General features: G+C 46.3%; 1 pseudogene; it reads left to right on the forward strand.

The window, feature by feature from the left end:
* The first annotated feature begins 10,129 nt into the window (after window positions 1-10,129).
* LOC148137585 (uncharacterized) lies at window positions 10,130-12,147 on the forward strand (annotated as a pseudogene).
* Window positions 12,148-18,950: the final 6,803 nt, after the last annotated feature.

The raw sequence follows: 18,950 nt of genomic DNA on the forward strand, positions 1-18,950 counted from the left end.
TGGTTGTGACCCATTGTCTCTGTTTCTCCCCACAGATGTTGCCAGGACTAGTCAGTTTACACGGCAATTCTTGGTTCAGATTTCCAACATCTGCATTCTCTTGGTTTTCTGTTCAACTTTAAATCGGTTGGCACAAAACCGATGTTCTGCCAGCTTTGGAAAAGTGGTCAGAAATATTCTTACCACGATGTGTGTGCAGAACAAAGCACGCATTCCTTGACCGGGAATAGAACCCGTGTCACGGCGGAGAGAGCGCCAAATGCTGGCTACTAGACTACAAGGGAAGGCAGAAGGCGCCCTTGGATTTATTCAGAATGAAAACACTTTTACCTTTTCATTTCTGATCGGTCTTGCTGCAGATTAGGTCCTCCTTGCCTTGGGGCTTTCACAGAGTGGGAAGAGACCGTTCGGCCCATCGTGCATTGCAGCTCATCAGGCATCCATGTATTACTGTCCCAGTTTCTAGTTTTGGCTCAAAATGTTATGTGTACTAATGTTTCCAGAGCAAATGCGAATGCGATTCTCACTGTGAATTTAAACGACAGGACAATGGGACTGAGGTCTGACATGGTCACACTGTGCTGTAACCACCTTGAGGAACTGACCCTCATTGTCACCCACAGAGGGAGACACACAGAAACATATCCCGGGAGGAACAGATGTCTCAGGATCATACCAGCTCCTTGTGCTTCACTTCCGCTCTCTGCTCCACACAACAGCTTCTCTGACAAAGGCAGCTTTAGGTTGAACACTCGCCAGTTTGACAGGCAATGAGAGATGTTGAGCTGAGCTGGAATTTAAAATGGACAATAGACCTAAATGTAAGTTTTAAATTCGAAACCACACTGATCCAAACCATTCAGATCCTCAGAACCTGACAAAACAGGACCAGCCATATACCTGTCTGACATTGAGCTGCAATAGACTCAAAAGCAACATTCCATTTGAATACACACTGATTCAATCCCTGCAGCTCGAAAGAACCGAAGAAAATAGCAACTGACTACATGCAATTGGCTGGACTAACACGTTACACCCGAGACATTTAGGATGTAAACCGACAGTCGTCTGATTCAAAGTCAGATGTTTTATCTATTGCTTCACTGGCAGGATGCACACACACACGCTGGACACCTTTCCATATGTGATGTGAACATGGAGATCTGGGAAACAACATTCATAAGGTGATCAACCAGCAAAGATAATCCGTTTTGTGTAACAGGGCCTTTCAATGGCAAAGCAAATACATTGGTCCTCAGGTGCCTGCTTCTGTGTCGCCTGTTCTTCTGCAGGACGTCTCCAGCATTTTATTCACAGTCACTGCGCTATCTTATGATGCATTCCACTGAAATGTACTTTCATACTTGGATTTAGTGTCACTTCCAGTCAAGGTCCTGAACGAATTCAGCGAGAAACCTCTGGTCATTTCCAGCATGGAATTTGGAATCAGACGATTTGAACGAAGGCTTTATTGGGGCCGCCCCATCACCGCAGATCAACGCCTCAAAACGAGCCGCTGTTAGTATCAAACTGTTCTGTACCTTCATGCAGTAAATCAGGTTAGCACAGCTCCGCTTTCTTCACATTGAAACCAAGGCGGCTATATGAATTGTTTGGAAACTTAGAGAGAGAAACATTGCTGCTGAAGATGATGATGACGTGAAGATCATGCACAGAGTCTGGACAGATCAGGTCACAAATGTTACTGTCAGCTTCAGCAGGGTCCCTGGTTCGGAGCCTGAGTTTGCAATGCCCAGACCGGGATACAATTCCCAGTCAGGAAATGAAGATTTATTTCTCTTCCTGTGAGTTATCTTATTGGAAACTAACTCCTGTTTCTTCCCAGAACACAGACCCAGACCAACCCAGTCATTGTTTGCATCTATCTAGAAGGACAATAGCAACAGATACACGAGAGAACTGTAACCACAAATCACCCATCTCGGATCGCGCCTTTCTGAGTTGGAAATATCTCGCTGCTCCTACAGTGCTTTTGGGTCGAGATCCTGGAACTCCCTCCCTTGCAGTATCATGGCTGTACCTTGAGTTCTTCCAGGGTTCTGTCAAGTTTGTGGGAAGATTTGTAGCTCGGGTGCTCGTTGCTGTGGTTCTGTTCGCCGAGCTGGAAGTTTTTGTTGCAAACATTTCGTCCCCTGACCAGGTGACATCCTCAGTGCTTGGGAGCCTCCTGTGAAGCGCTGCTGTGGTGTTTCCTCTGGCATTTATAGTGGCCTGTCCCTGCCGCTTCCGGTTGTCAGTTTCAGCTGTCCGCTGTGGTGGCCGGTATATTGGGTCCAGGTCGATGTGTTATTTGGTGGAGTTTGTGGATGAGTGCCATGCCTCTAGGAATTCCCTGACTGTTCTCTGTCTGGCTTGCCCTATAATGGTCGTGTTGTCCCAGTCGAACTCATGTTGCTTCTCGTCTACGTGTGTGGCTACTAAGGATAGCTGGTCGTGTCGTTTCGTGGCTAGTTGATGTTCGTGGATGCGGATCGTTAGCTGTCTTCCTGTTTGTCCTATGTAGCGTTTTGTATAGTCCTTGCATGGGATTTTGTACACTACATTAGTTTTGCTCATGTTGGGTATCGGGTCCTTCGTTCTGGTGAGTTTGTGTCTGAGAGTGGCTGTTGGTTTGTGTGCTGTTATGAGTCCTAGTGGTCGCAGTAGTCTGGCTGTCAGTTCAGAAATGTTCTTGATGTATGGTAGTGTGGCTCGTCCTTTGGGTTGGGGCATGTCCTCGTTCCGTTGTCTTTCCCTTAGGCATCTGTTGATGAAGTTGCGTGGGTATCCGTTTTTGGCGAATACCTTGTATAGGTGTTCCTCTTCTTCCTTTTGCAGTTCTGGTGTGCTGCAGTGTGTTGTGGCCCTTTTGAATAGTGTCCTGATGCAACTTCGTTTGTGTGTATTGGGGTGGTTGCTTTCATAGTTCAGGACTTGGTCTGTGTGTGTGGCTTTCCTGTGTACCTTAGTGGTGAATTCTCCGTTTGGTGTGCTCTGTACCCTCACGTCTAGGAATGGGAGTTGTTTGTCCTTTTCTTCCTCTCTCGTGAATCGGGTTCCTGTGAGTGTGGAGTTGATGATCCGGTGTGTATTCTCTATTTCCGTGATTTTAATGATTACAAAGGTGTCAAAAACGTATCTGACCCAGAGTTTGGGTTGAATTTGTGGTAAGACTGTTTGTTCTAACCTTTGCATTACTGCTTCTGCTATGAGTCCCGAGATCGGTGAGCCCATGGATGTGCCGTTGATTTGTTCAGACAACAGGACGTTGAACCCACCAACAAAGACGGTATACTTAAACTACTGGACTTGTGCCTCACAACACACTTCACATTCAACAACCAGATATACGAACAAATCAACGGAACACCCATGGGCTCACCGATCTTTCGGCCCATCTGCAGTGCGGGTCATTGGACTTCCATCTATTCCAGTCCCAGTTCCCACAAACCTGCGTTTCTGATGTTACCAGGGCGAATCTAAATGGGATTCTCCCTGTGAGCTTAAATGACACAACAATGGGACTGAAGTTGGACATGGTCACATTATGTTGTAACACCGCCGAGGAACTCAACCTCATATTTACCCACAGAGGGAAACAAACAGAGGGCTCAGGATTAGTCCCGCTCCATATGCTTCACATCCGCCAGTTTCTCCGACCAGCTCACCGCAGCTGGGCAAAGAGGTCTGCAGCACAGAAAATGCCTTTCGGGCCATCAAGTCTGCACCAGTCGAAGACTGGCCCATGACTGTTTTCATCTCGTTTTCCAACGGTAGGCTCCTAGCTTCAACAAAGTTGGGATGGAATTGTTCAACTCATAGTGTCTCAACTTTCTCTGGGGATTTCTGCGTGTTGTACCCTGAAAGGCAGAGGGTTGCGGATTGCCACCATTCCCAACCTGTCTGGAATGTCTTTTTTCCCTTCTCCTGTGGTTTGTATGTGAAAGATGAAGATAGGGTGTAATCTCCCTTTTTATTTGTTGACATGACTGAATCACCAGGCTGTGAGGGGAAGGCCAAATGAATTTCAAGCCCATTGCCTTAAACACGCATCGACCACTACAGAACCACACTTTCCAGGTGTCTCTCATTGTGGAGCTGAGGAAGAGTGAATCAATGTCGGGTTTGTTTGAATCCAATCACTTCACAGTTTGCAAAAGCGTTAAATTTTGGTGCATGGTGGATCTGGTTGTATCATCCTGGTAGATGGAACGGACATTCATTTAACACCAAGAACAGGAATTGCAAGAGAAACTCAGCAGATCTTACAGCATCTATGCAGAGGAAATCAGAGAAAACATTTCAAAACTTCATCAGAACTCGGTAATCTCCCACAGGTACTGCCAAACCCGTTAGATTCGACAGCAGTTTCTGTTTTTGCTTCAGATTCCAAGAATCCACAGTTCGTTACATGAACCATTAAAGCAATACAGAAACGTCTTTGTGGGAACCGTGGGCATGGGCACTTTGATGAGCAGGAGGAAGTGTTGCGACTGACCAGAGGCAGTGAACAGAGGACTGGGATGAAAGGAATCTAATGAAAAGCAGCACTTCTGCGCATCACATTCAAAGAATACTGCAGAAGCTCGATGGGTCTGGCAGTATCTGTGAAAAGAGAAACAGAAATAACGGTTTGAGTGTGGTATATATTTGTGAGTAAGAACTCGAACAGCCCATATCTAATCAAATGTTTGGCCTCGCGAGAATGTACCCTGCAGGAAGTCGTTCAAGATGTAGTCGGCAGGATTTGACCCTGCATGGGGAAACATAAATGAATGTTTAATCCATCGCCTTTATCACTCGGCTACGAATAGCCTTGCATACGCCTGGCTTAATATTTCTTATAGAATGGAGAGTTGTAACCTGAAACACCAGTATTTGGCTTGTTCTGTCCGGAGCATGACCCCAGTATTCGCTGTCACCCTCTTTTGGTTCAGAACGGAGGAGGATGCTGGGAGATCAATTGGAATTACACACACATTGGTGAGATATAAAATGGATTGGAAAGATCCGTTTTCATGTGCTGAGAGATTCATAAACACAGCAGTGGATCGAGATAGAAACATGTCCTTGTACTTGCCTAGCGCTTTCCCCGCCAGCTGAATTACGGCCAATGAAGTGCTTTTGAAAAGATTCACCATTGGAAAACCAAAGTGCAAATCTGGTCGATTTATTTAATCAGACGTCAAATTAGGAAAATGTTTCAAATACAGACAGCTGGCACTGGACAGTGCAGACCTATTCTCAGGGGGTTATTCTGCTCTGATTTACGCCTGAGACAAACAGCGGAAGGGGTCACAAATTTCAGACTCTGATGAGAAGGATATTCCTTCTTTCAGAGGGGAGCAAATCTATGGAATTCTATAGGTCAGAGGGCTGTGAAGGCTCGCTATATTCAAGACTGAGATAGACAAACATTGAGTTAATTCACAACCAAGGGCCACGGAGATCAGGCTGAAAGGGGGGGGGGGGGGGGGGGGGGTTGGGGGGGGGGGGCGGTGAGGATGAAACAAATCAGCCGTGGGCTCATTGAAACCTGTCGCCCACGTGACCGGCTACATTGCTTCCACCTGCCCTCATATCTTTGCTGTTCTTTGGAAGATGCGAGACCCCATTGTCAAAGAAGAAAAACAGAAAGTTAGGGAGAGATGATTGCAGTCAAACTGTGTCAAAATTATTTATTGGAAGGAATACCATATTTGGCAATTTGCCAGATTTCTGTACTAACATGTCCAGCAGAGCTGATCAAGGGAGCGATTGAGCTGAGTCTTGGACAAGAAACAAACAAAGATTAGGGACATTTTTTTCTGACAAAATACATGGCCTTTCCTGATGCTCACAATGAAAGAGATGGTTTCCAAGAAAAGACAGAGACTAAGACGCCTGTAAACGAATCGATGACCAAGATATGGCTCGCGTTGTTCTATGGGACATATGTGATTTATTGATTATTGTTCTCCAAATTTCCTTTACACTGGAACCGGGAGTGGGAGCGGGGAAATTAAACCCACCCATGATTATTGCCATCTTTTATCACTCACACACTATTTATTTCTTGTATGTTTTATCTCCCATTGTGGTTCCTGCGAATGGGCTTGTAAACTGCATCTGCTAGCGAGTTCTTTCCTCACTGTTCCTCATCTGTATCCAAACACGTTCTGCTCCTTATCTCCTGAATGAAGGTAATCTCTAACCATTGTATAAGTGTCACCAAAACCTCGGCATTTCACACGCCTCTGTATGTCATCTCCCAATATTAATTGATACTTTACTGTGTTGCAGTTATGCATAATATAAGAAAAACGAAATAGAGACTGGTGGACCTGGGTTTCCAACGCACGTTATTGCAGCTGAACCGCAGGTTACTGCCCACAACACGATCACGGAAACACGCACCGAACCATCAGGCAACACAGAATAAGCTCAGCATGAGAGGACATGTCAGGAACAGCACCAGAAATACAACAGAAATATGTCTCTGCGCTACTATGTTGGATATATTTCTCAATGAGCCATCGAGAGTTACATGTGTTCCATCCGGAGTGACGTCACACCCGGAAGTAACCAGTGTCACAGATGGTCATGTGATCCAAGTTCCAAGCCCCGGAATCCGAGACACTCAGTGCCCTGTGGATAGCGACAAGGAACAGCCGTCCGTGGCGTGTATGGGTTAGTTGAACTTTATGAATGCAGCTCGCTAGTTGTCGGCCTGTTTCTCCTTTATAGTGTTTCATGCAGTCGCTGCGTGGAATCTTAACAACCACGTTTGTACATAGTTAAAAATCGCACAACACCAGGTCATAGTCCAACATGTTTAATTGGAAGCACTAGCTTTCGGAGCGACGCTCCTTCATCAGGTAATTGTCTCGGATATGTTCTTTGGTCGGATCAGTTGGTAGTTGCCTATAGTGTTCCTGGTTGTTCAGTTGTCAGTACACTTCCTTGCAGTAATCTGTTCTATTCTGAATGACAACGGCTCCTCCTTTATCTGCTGGTTTGATGACAATGTTGTGATTGGTTTTGAGGGCCTGGATGGCATTGCGTTGTGAACGGGTGATGTTTTGCTCTACCATATGGGTACGGCTGATGAATCTGGCGTTTATATATTTCCTGACGGTTTGAGCATACATGTCAAGCCCAGGGCAGCGGCCCTCCGGTGGGGTCCATGTTGACACCTTCTTTGGTCGCTCCTCTACAGATGCCTGTGATGACTGTTCCAGTTCATCAGTGGGCTCAGTGGGATCACTGCCGGCACCTTGAAAGAATTCCTGGAGTCTCATTCGTCTGATGAACTCCTCTGTGTCTGCTGCCAGAACCAACGGGTCCATTTTGGTGTTGGGGCAGAAGTTGAGATCCCTACTCAGGACTTCAATCTCTTCCGGTTGAAGGGTGTGGTCCGATAAGTTGACAATAGACTTCCCCGCAGTGATAATGTTGTCTACTGTGGTTCCAGGGCGGGCTTTGCTATTACTGGTGAGAATGCCAAGCTTCTCCAGTTTTTTGATCTTGGCGTGCATGTACGTGGTGTAGTTTTGTTGCCTTGTCTGTTTGGCAATGTCACGTAATTGTACTGATGTATCCTGTGTGCAGGCTGTGATTGTGGACTCCATCTGAATTTCAAGGTTGTGGCACCTGCTATAGAGTTGGTGCACGAGATGATTGAGGAGTTTACGAGAGGTGCAGTGGCAAAGTCTCTCTGCGTAGTCTGTGTTGTAGGTCGACCTAAGTGGGTTCGTGATCCCTAATCCATTCGGGATCTTTCCTGCTTGCCTGCATTCCTGTAGAAACTTGATGTCTGTGTCGATATGTGTGATCTTCTAGGAGATCCTCTCCACTTTAAGCCGGCGGTTAGTGGTGTCGATAGTAGTCACAATTCGGAGATGCCGGTGTTGGACTGGGGTGTACAAAGTTAAAAATCACACAACACCAGGTTATAGTCCAACAGGTTTAATCGGAAGCAGGTGTCACAATCACCTGATGAAGGAGCGTCGCTCCGAAAGCTAGTGTGCTTCCGATTAAACCTGTTGGACTAGATTAGATTAGATTACTTACAGTGTGGAAACAGGCCCTTTGGCCCAACAAGTCCACACCGACCCACCGAAGCGCAACCCACCCATACCCCTACATTTACCCCTTTAACCTAACACTACGGGCAATTTAGCATGGCCAATTCACCTGACCCGCACATTTTTTTTTTGGATTGTGGGAGGAAACCGGAGCACCCGGAGGAAACCCTCGCAGACACGGGGAGAACGTGCAAACTCCACAGTCAGTCGCCTGAGTCGGGAATTGAACCCGGGTCTCTGGCCAACAGGTTTAATTGGAAGCACACTAGCTTTCGGAGCGACGCTCCTTCATCAGGTGATAGTGGAGGGCTCGATCGGAACACAGAATGTATAGCAAACATTTACAGTGTGATGTAACTGAAATTAGAGGCGGGCTCGAACCACCAAACTTTCAGACAAATGCGCTGACTATTTGAGACACAGAAACTGGCACCAAAACTGGCCACGCATATGTCCGAAAGCAGAGTGGTTGAGGAGGCTCCGACAGTAATGGCTCACACTGTTTTCAGGGTCAGTCTGGATCAGAGGCCTGAGCAGCTGCAAACACAACAACGAAAACGTATAGGACCTGCACAGGTTCGGCTATGTTCAACTGCCTGCAGTAGAACCGCCGCCATCTTGGTAGCTTTGGGGTTCAAACCCACGACTTAATAGAGACTGGATCTTAAAATCCAGTGCCTTAGACCACTCGACCACAGTACCCAACAAAACCACATCATCAAAATTGTCATTATTAGTGTTTCAGCGTCGCTTCACTTCAGGCACTAACAGATCGCGCATTCAAGAAAGAACGTGGTGCAATTTAGAAAGTATTTGAAAGGGTATGCAAGGTTTGCACTGTTTGGACAACAGCACGAAGCTGAATAGGCTTCGACAGTTTTCCCTGGAGCTTCAGGGCTGAGGAATGGCCTTACAGAATTTTATAAAGTCATGAGGCAGACGGACAGAGAAAAGAGTCAGGGAGTAATTTTTCACAAGGCACATGAGTTCAAAGCGATATAGCATTGGTTTATTGTGAGAACAGTAACATTTAAAGGGGATGTGAGGGACACTTGTTTTGAACACAGACATTTCCGTGTGCACAGAATGAATTGCCATATTTAGTGGCAGAGACTGGTGCGCTCACAACATTTCAAAGGCATCTGAAAGGGTTCGGAGAGATAAGGGACAAATTTTGGCAAATATTGGTTAGATTAATTTCGGTTACCTGTTTAGCAGTGGCAAGTTAGATAGTAGGGTCTGGTTTCTGTGCTTGGCAACTCTGAGACGCTCCAGAAGCTGACACCAGCTTGAATAAAAAAAAACATTTACTAAAAAAAACGCGTGCTGTTTGTAACTCAGCGCGTTTGGCTATTTTTCCTGGAGGGTGGAGTTTGGCCTGAAGAAAAATACCATACAAATTGTGTTACCCCCTCAGCACTCCAGCGAATCCAAAAACTGACAGCTTTTAGCGTGGAACAGAAGCAAACCAGAAAAGGCGGAACCATTGCCAGACACACTGGCATGCTGACTTTGAGGTAGTGCGAGTCGTCTACGTCATGTACTGCTCACACAAATGGCAGCGAGACAATTCCAAACCGTGCTTCCAAACATACTGCAGCTTTAATGCATTGTCAAGTCCCAGAAAGTGCTCAAGTCACATACAACAAAACAGAACAGCAATGAACCATGGGAAGTGAAGATGACCAATGGCATTCTTGATTAAATTGGGTCAACAATGCGCTGGTACCTCCCTCTGATGGAGAGGACCAATCCCCAACCTCCCTGACCAGGACAGGAATGAAGGAAACCAGAGAGCTAGAACAACGTTTCACACTGTGATTGCCCACCGTTTCACCACAGCAACAAAACCCGGCGAGCAGATTCAGTGTAGGACCTGGTTTCACACCAGCAATGAAATATCAATCTCCACTCACTTTCAGGGAAAACGGTGACCAACCGTAAATTGTCTGGAATATGAATCCCCAGCGCAGGCTGTTTGGGCCCCGGGTTATACTGCTGCACAGACTTTCATATGGACAAAGTACTTTTCAAAGGGAGTGTTTGTGGCTGTCCACCCGACAATGGCAGCTGTTGCCCTCGCTCTCACTGCCGTTCCTGGCCGTGTACGGGTTGCCATCCTCACCTTGCTCCCGGGGGTTCAGGGTACAATACTCTGATGCAGAAAACTGCAGCGTTTTGGAGCAGAAAGGTGTTGATCTCGTGTGCCTCCTGGAGTTGTTGTTGGAATGTTTTGCGGAGCTGGGAAGATGGTTTGCAGCATTTTCCTCACATTTCTGGGTGACATGCTCAGGGCTGCAGAGCCTGTTGTGAAGCGCTGCTGTCCTGTGGCAGTTGGAATTGATTTGGTTTCATTCCCGCTGCTTCCGGTGTTTGGGGTTACAGACTGGGTCCAGATGAATCTGCTCATTGATGGGATCCGCGGTTGAGTGCCCTGCTTCTAGAAACTCTCTGGCTGCCTTCTGTTTGCCCTGTCCTATTACTATTGAGCTGTTCTCCCAAACCTTGCCGTCTGTACGGATTGCTACTCGGGACAGCTGGTCGTGACAATTCGGGACTGCCACACAATTCTTTTGCCAAGAATGGATATCCCCACGATTTCATTCCCAGATGTCTGGCACTCGAAAATCACAACGAGCATATGCTACCAGGCAATTTGAAAAGCATGGTTCCCTTTATTAAAATAAATTGCTGGGAACTGCCAGTCAGACTCCTCTGAACACACTGGGTTACAACAGCACATAAACCGACAGCCTCGCTCAGACAAAACTCACCAGAACACAACACCCAATCCCATCATGTACAAACGTCATGATTCGGAGGTGCCGGTGTTGGACTGGGGTGTACAAAGTTAAGAATCACACAACACCAGGTTATAGTCCAACAGGTTTAATCGGAAGCACACTAGCTTTCGGAGCGACGCTCCTTCATCAGGTGATTGTGACACCTGCTTCCGATTAAACCTGTTGGACTATAACCTGGTGTTGTGTGATTTTTAACTTTGTACACCCCAGTCCAACACCGGCATCTCCGAATTGTGACTACTATCGACACCACTAACCGCCGGCTTAAAGTGGAGAGGATCTCCTAGAAGATCACACATATCGACACAGACATCAAGTTTCTACAGGAATGCAGGCAAGCAGGAAAGATCCCGAATGGATTAGGGATCACGAACCCACTTAGGTCGACCTACAACACAGACTACGCAGAGAGACTTTGCCACTGCACCTCTCGTAAACTCCTCAATCATCTCGTGCACCAACTCTATAGCAGGTGCCACAACCTTGAAATTCAGATGGAATCCACACTCACAGCCTGCACACAGGATACATCAGTACAATTACGTGACATTGCCAAACAGACAAGGCAACAAAACTACACTACGTACATGCACGCCAAGAACAAAAAACTGGAGAAGCTTGGCATTCTCACCAGTAATAGCAAAGCCCGCCCTGGAACCACAGTAGACAACATTATCACTGCGGGGAAGTCTATTGTCAACTTATCGGACCACACCCTTCAACCAGAAGAGATTGAAGTCCTGAGTAGGGGTCTCAACTTCTGCCCCAACACCAAAATGGACCCGTTGGTTCTGGCAGCAGACACAGAGGAGTTCATCAGACGAATGAGACTCCAGGAATTCTTTCAAGGTGCCGGCAGTGATCCCACTGAGCCCACTGATGAACTGGAACAGTCATCACAGGGATCTGTAGAGGAGAGACCAAAGAAGGTGTCAACATGGACCCCACCGGAGGGCCGCTGCCCTGGGCTTGACATGTATGCTCAAACCGTCAGGAAATATATAAACGCCAGATTCATCAGCCGTACCCATAAGGTAGAGCAAAACATCACCCGTTCACAACGCAATGCCATCCAGGCTCTCAAAACCAATCACAACATTGTCATCAAACCAGCAGATAAAGGAGGAGCCGTTGTCATTCAGAATAGAACAGATTACTGCAAGGAAGTGTACCGACAACTGAACAACCAGGAACACTATAGGCAACTACCAACTGATCCGACCAAAGAACATATCCGAGACAATTACCTGATGAAGGAGCGTCGCTCCGAAAGCTAGTGCTTCCAATTAAACATGTTGGACTATGACCTGGTGTTGTGCGATTTTTAACTATGTACAAACGTGGTTGTTAAGATTCCACGCAGCGACTGCATGAAACACTATAAAGGAGAAACAGGCCGACAACTAGCGAGCTGCATTCATAAAGTTCAACTAAGCCATAATCGCCACGGACGGCTGTTCCTTGTAGCTATCCACAGGGCACTGAGTGTCTCGGATTCCGGGGCTTGGAACTTGGATCACATGACCGTCTGTGACACAGGTTACTTCCGGGTGTGACGTCACTCCGGATGGAACACATGTAACTCTCGATTGCTCATTGAGAAATACATCCAACATAGTAGCGCAGAGACATATTTCTGTTGTGTTTCTGGTGCTGTTCCTGACATGTCCTCTCATGCTGAGCATATTCTGTGTTGCCTGATGGTTCGGTGCGTGTTTCCGTGATCGTGTTGTGGGCAGTAACCTGCGGTTCAGCTGCAATAACGTGCGTTGGAAACCCAGGTCCACCAGTCTCTATTTCGTTTTTCTCATATTATGCATAACTGCAACACAGTAAAGTATCAATTAATATTGGGAGATGAGATACAGAGGCGTGTGAAATGCCGAGGTTTTGGTGACACTTATACAATGGTTAGAGATTACCTTCATTCAGGAGATAAGGAGCAGAACGTGTTTGGATACAGATGAGGAACAGTGAGGAAAGAACTCGCCAGCAGATGCAGTTTACAAGCCCACTCGCAGGAACCACAATGGGAGATAAAACATACAAGAAATAAATAGTGTGTGAGTGATAAAAGATGGCAATAATCATGGGTGGGTTTAATTTCCCCGCTCCTACTCCCGGTTCCAGTGTAAAGGAAGTTTGGAGAACAATAATCAATAAATCACATATGTCCCATAGAACAATGCGAGCCATATCTTGGTCATCGGTTAGTTTACAGGCGACTTGGTCTCTGTCTTTTCTTGGAAACCATCTCTTTCATTGTGAGCATCAGGAAAGGCCATGTATTTTGTCAGAAAAAAATGTCCCTAATCTTTGTTTGTTTCTTGTCCAAGACTCAGCTCAATCCCTCCCTTGATCAGCTCTGCTGGACATGTTTGTACAGAAATCTGGCAAATTGCCAAATATGGGATTCCTTCCAATAAATAATTTTGACACAGTTTGACTGCAATCATCTCTCCCTAACTTTCTGCTTTTCTTCTTTGACAATGGGGTCTCGCATCTTCCAAATAACAGCAAAGATATGAGGGCAGGTGGAAGCAATGTAGCCGGTCACGTGGGCGACAGGTTTCAATGAGCCCACGGCTGATTTGTTTCATCTTCAACCCCCCCCCTTTCAGCCTGATCTCCGTGGCCCTTGGTTGTGAATTAACTCAATGTTTGTCTATCTCAGTCTTGAATATAGCGAGCCTTCACAGCCCTCTGACCTATAGAATTCCATAGATTTGCTCCCCTCTGAAAGAAAGAATATCCTTCTCATCAGAGTCTGAAATTTGTGACCCCTTCCGCTGTGAGAAAACCCCCTGTTCCCACTTTGTCTCAGGCGTAAATCAGAGCAAAATAACCCCCTGAGAATAGGTCTGCACTGTCCAGTGCCAGCTGTCTGTATTTGAAACATTTTCCTAATTTGACGTCTGATTAAATAAATTTGCACTTTGGTTTTCCAATGGTGAATCTTTTCAAAAGCACTTCATTGGCCGTAATTCAGCTGGCGGGGAAAGCGCTAGGCAAGTACAAGGACATGTTTCTATCTCGATCCACTGCTGTGTTTATGAATCTCTCAGCACATGAAAACGGATCTTTCCCATCCATTTTATATCTCATCAATGGTGTGTAATTCCAATTGATCTCCCAGCATCCTCCTCCGTTCTGAACCAAGAGAGGGTGACAGAGAATACTGGGGTCATGCATAGGACAGGGCAAGCCAAATACTGGTGTTTCAGGTTACAACTCTCCATTCTATAAGAAATATTAAGCCAGGCGTATGCAAGGCTATTCGTAGCCGAGTGATAAAGGCGATGGATTAAACATTCATTGATGTTTCCCCATGCAGGCTCGAATCCTGCCGACGACATCTTGAACGACTTCCTGCAGGGTACATTCTCGCGAGGCCAAACATTTGATTAGACATGGGCTGTTCGATTTCTTACTCACAAATATATACCACACTCAAACCGTTATTTCTGTTTCTCTTTTCACAGATACTGCCAGACCCATCGAGCTTCTGCAGTATTCTTTGAATGTGATGCGCAGAAGTGCTGCTTTTCATTCGATTCCTTTCATCCCAGTCCTCTGTTCACTGCCTCTGGTCAGTAGCAACACTTCCTCCTGCTCATCAAAGTGCCCATGCCCACGGTTCCCACAAAGAAGTTTCTGCATTGCTTTAATGGTTCATGTAACGAACTGTGGATTCTTGTAATCTGAAGCAAAAACAGAACCTGCTGTCGAATCTAACGGGTTTGGCAGTACCTGTGGGAGATTACCGAGTTCTGATGAAGTTTTGAAATGTTGTCTCTGCTTTTCTCTGCATAGATGCTGTAAGATCTGCTGAGTTTCTCTTGCAATTCCTGTTCTTGGTGTTAAATGAATGTCCGTTCCATCTACCAGGATGATACAACCAGATCCACCATGCACCAAAATTTAACGCTTTTGCAAACTGTGAAGTGATTGGATTCAAACAAACCCGACATTGATTCACTCTTCCTCAGCTCCACAATGAGAGACACCTGGAAAATGTGGTTCTGTAGTGGTCGATGCGTGTTTAAGGCCATGGGCTTGAAATTCATTTGGCCTTCCCCTCACAGCCTGGTGATTCAGTCATGTCAACAAATAAAAAGGGAGATTACACCCTATCTTCATCTTTCACATACAAACCACAGGAGAAGGGAAAAAAGACATTCCAGACAGGTTGGGAATGGTGGCAATCCGCAACCCTCTGCCTTTCAGGGTACAACACGCAGAAATCCCCAGAGAAAGTTGAGACACTATGAGTTGAACAATTCCATCCCAACTTTGTTGAAGCTAGGAGCCTACCGTTGGAAAACGAGATGAAAACAGTCAGGGGCCAGTCTTCGACTGATGCAGACTTGATGGCCCGAAGGGCATTTTCTGTGCTGCAGACCTCTTTGCCCAGCTGCGGTGAGCTGGTCGGAGAAACTGGCGGATGTGAAGCATATGGAGCGGGACTAATCCTGAGCCCTCTGTTTGTTTCCCTCTGTGGGTAAATATGAGGTTGAGTTCCTCGGCGGTGTTACAACATAATGTGACCATGTCCAGCTTCAGTCCCATTGTTGTATCATTTAAGCTCAAAGGGAGAATCCCATTTAGATTCGCCCTGGGAACATCAGAAACGCAGGTTTGTGGGAACTGGGACTGGAATAGATGGAAATCCAAAGACCCGCACTGCAGATGGGCCGAAAGATCGGTGATCCCATGGGTGTTCCGTTGATTTGTTCGTAAATCTGGTTGTTGAATGTGAAGTGTGTTGTGAGGCACAAGTCCAGTAGTTTAAGTATGCCGTCTTTGTTGGTGGGTTCAACGTCCTGTTGTCTGAACAAGTCAATGGCACACCCATGGGCTCACCGATCTCGGGACTCATAGCAGAAGCGGTAATGCAAAGGTTAGAACAAACAGTCTTACCACAAATTCAACCCAAACTCTGGGTCAGGTACGTTGATGACACCTTTGTAATCATTAAACACACAGAAATAGAGAAAACACACCGGATCATCAACTCCACACTCACAGGAATCCGATTCACGAGAGAGGAAGAAAAGGACAAACAACTCCCATTCCTAGACATGAGGGTACAGAGACCACCGAATGGAGAATTCACCACCAAGGTACACAGGAAAGCCACACACACAGACCAAGTCCTGAACTATGAAAACAACCACCCCAATACACACAAACGAAGTCGCATCAAGACACTATTCAAAAGGGCCACAACACACTGCAGCACACCAGAACTGCAAAAAGAGGAAGAGGAACACCTATACAAGGTATTCGCCAAAAACGGATATCCTCGCAATTTCATCAACAGATGCCTAAGGGAAAGACAGCGGAACGAGGACATGCCGCAACCCAAAGGACTAGCCACACTACCATACATCAAGAACATCTCTGAATTGACAGCCAGACTATTGCGAGCACTAAGACTTATAACAGCACAAAAACCAACAGCCACACTCAGACAACAACTCATCAGAACGAAGGACCCGATACCCAGCATGAGCAAAACTAATGTAGTGTACAAAATCCCATGCAAGGACTGCACAAAACACTATATAGGACAAACAGGAAGACAGCCAGCGATCTGCATCCATGAACATCAACGAGCCACGAAACGACACGACCAGCTATCCCTCGTATCCACACACGCAGATGACAAGCAACATGAATTTGACTGCGACAACACTACCCATTATAGGGCAATCCAAACAAAGAACAGCCAGGGAATTCCTAGAAGAATGGCACTCATCCGCAAACTCCATCAACAAACACATCGACCTGGACCCAATATACCGGCCACTACAGCGGACAGCTGAAACTGACAACCGGAAGCGGCAGGGACAGGCCACTATAAATGCCGGAGGAAACACCACAGAAGCGCTTCACAGGAGGCTCCCAAGCACTGAGGATGTCACCGAGACAGGGGACGAAACGTTTGCAACAAAAACTTACAGCTCGGCGAACAGAACCACTGCAACGAGCACCCGAGCTACAAATCTTCGCACAAACTTTGAAAATGTTGAATTACTTGACAGAACCCTGGAAGAACTCAACGTACAGCCATGATCCTGCTAGGGAGGGAGTTCCAGGATCTAGACCCAAAAGCACTGTAGGAGCAGCGAGATATTTCCAACTCAGAAAGGCGAGATCCTAGATGGGTGATTTGTGGTTACAGTTCTCTCGTGTATCTGTTGCTATTGTCCTTCTAGATAGATGCAAACAATGACTGGGTTGGTCTGGGTCTGTGTTCTGGGAGGACGCAGGAGTTAGTTTTCAATAAGATAATTCACAAGAAGAGAAATAAATCTTCATTTCCTGACTGGGAATTGTATCCCGGTCTGGGCATTGCAAACTCAGGCTCCGAACCAGGGACCCTACTGAAGCTGACAGTAACATTTGTGACCTGATCTGTCCAGACTCTGTGCATGATCTTCACGTCATCATCATCTTCAGCAGCAATGTTTCTCTCTCTAAGTTTCCAAACAATTCATATAGCCGCCTCGGTTTCAATGTGAAGAAAGCGGAGCTGTGCTAACCTGATTTACTGCAGGAAGGTACAGAACAGTTTGATACTAACAGCGGCTCGTTTTGAGGCGTTGATCTGCGGTGATGGGGCGGCCCCAATAAAGCCTTCGTTCAAATCGTCTGATTCCAAATTCCATGCTGGAAATGATCAGATGTTTCTCGCTGAATTTGTTCAGGACCTTGACTGGAAGTGACACTAAATCCAAGTATGAAAGTACATTTTAGTGGAGTGCATCATAAGATAGCGCAGTGACTGTGAATAAGATGCTGGAAACGTCCTGCAGAAGAACAGGCGACACAGAAGCAGGCACCTGAGGACCAATGTATTTGCTTTGCCATTGAAAGGCCCTGTTTAACAAAGTGGATTATCTTTGCTGGCTGATCACCTTATGAATGTTGTTTCCCAGATCTCCATGTTTACATAACATATGGAAAGGTGTCCAGCGTGTGCGTGTGCAAATCCTGCTAGTGAAGCAATAGATAAAACATCTGACTTTGAATCAGACGACTGTAGGTTTACATCCTACATGTCTCGGGTGTAACGTGTTAGTCCAGCCAATTGCATGTTGTCAGTTGCTATTTTCTTAGGTTCTTGCTAGCTGCAGGGATTGGATCAGTGTGTATTCAAAGTGAATGTTGCTTTTGAGTCTGTTACAGCTCAATATCAGGCAGGTGTATGGCTGGTCCTGTTTTGTCAGGTTCTGAGGATCTGAATGGTTTGGATCAGTGTATTGTCGAATTTAAAACTTACATTTAGGTCTATTGTCCATTTTAAATTCCAGCTCAGCTCAACATCTCTCATTGCCTGTCAAACTGGCGAGTGTTCAACCTAAAGCTGCCTTTGTCAGAGAAGCTGTTGTGTGGGGCAGAGAGCGGAAGTGAAGCACAAGGAGCTGGTATGATCCTGAGACATCTGTTCCTCTCGGGATATGTTTCTGTGTGTCTCCCTCTGTGGGTGACAATGAGGGTCAGTTCCTCAAGGTGGTTACAACACAGTGTGACCATGTCAGACCTCAGTCCCATTGTCGTGTCGTTTAAATTCACAGTGAGAGTCGCATTCACATTTGCTCTGGAAACATTAGTACACATAACATTTTGTGCCAAAACTAGAAACTGGGACAGTAATACATGGATGCCTGATGAACTGCAATGCACGATGGGCCGAACGGTCTCTTGCCACTCTGTGAAAGCTCGAAGGCAAGGAGGACCTAATCTGCAGCAAGACTGATCAGAAATGAAAAGGCAAAAGTGTTTTCATTCTGAGTAAATACAAGGGCGCCTTCTGCCTTCCCTTGTAGTCTCGTAGCCAGCATTTGGCGCTCTCGCCGCCGTGACACGGGTTCTATTCCCGGTCAAGGAATGCGTGCTTTGTTCTGCACACACATCGTGGTAAGGATATTTCTGACCACTTTTCCAAAGCTGGCAGGACATCGGTTTTGTGGCAACCGTTTTAAAGTTGAACAGAAAACCAAGAGAATGCAGATGTTGGAAATCTGAACCAAGAATTGCCGTGTAAACTGAATAGTCCTGGCAACATCTGTGG

The sequence above is a fragment of the Chiloscyllium plagiosum genome, unplaced genomic scaffold, assembly GCF_037043375.1.
Source record: "Chiloscyllium plagiosum isolate Xiang-an unplaced genomic scaffold, Cpla_swu_hap1 HiC_scaffold_42, whole genome shotgun sequence".
NCBI classification, from domain to species: domain Eukaryota; kingdom Metazoa; phylum Chordata; class Chondrichthyes; order Orectolobiformes; family Hemiscylliidae; genus Chiloscyllium; species Chiloscyllium plagiosum.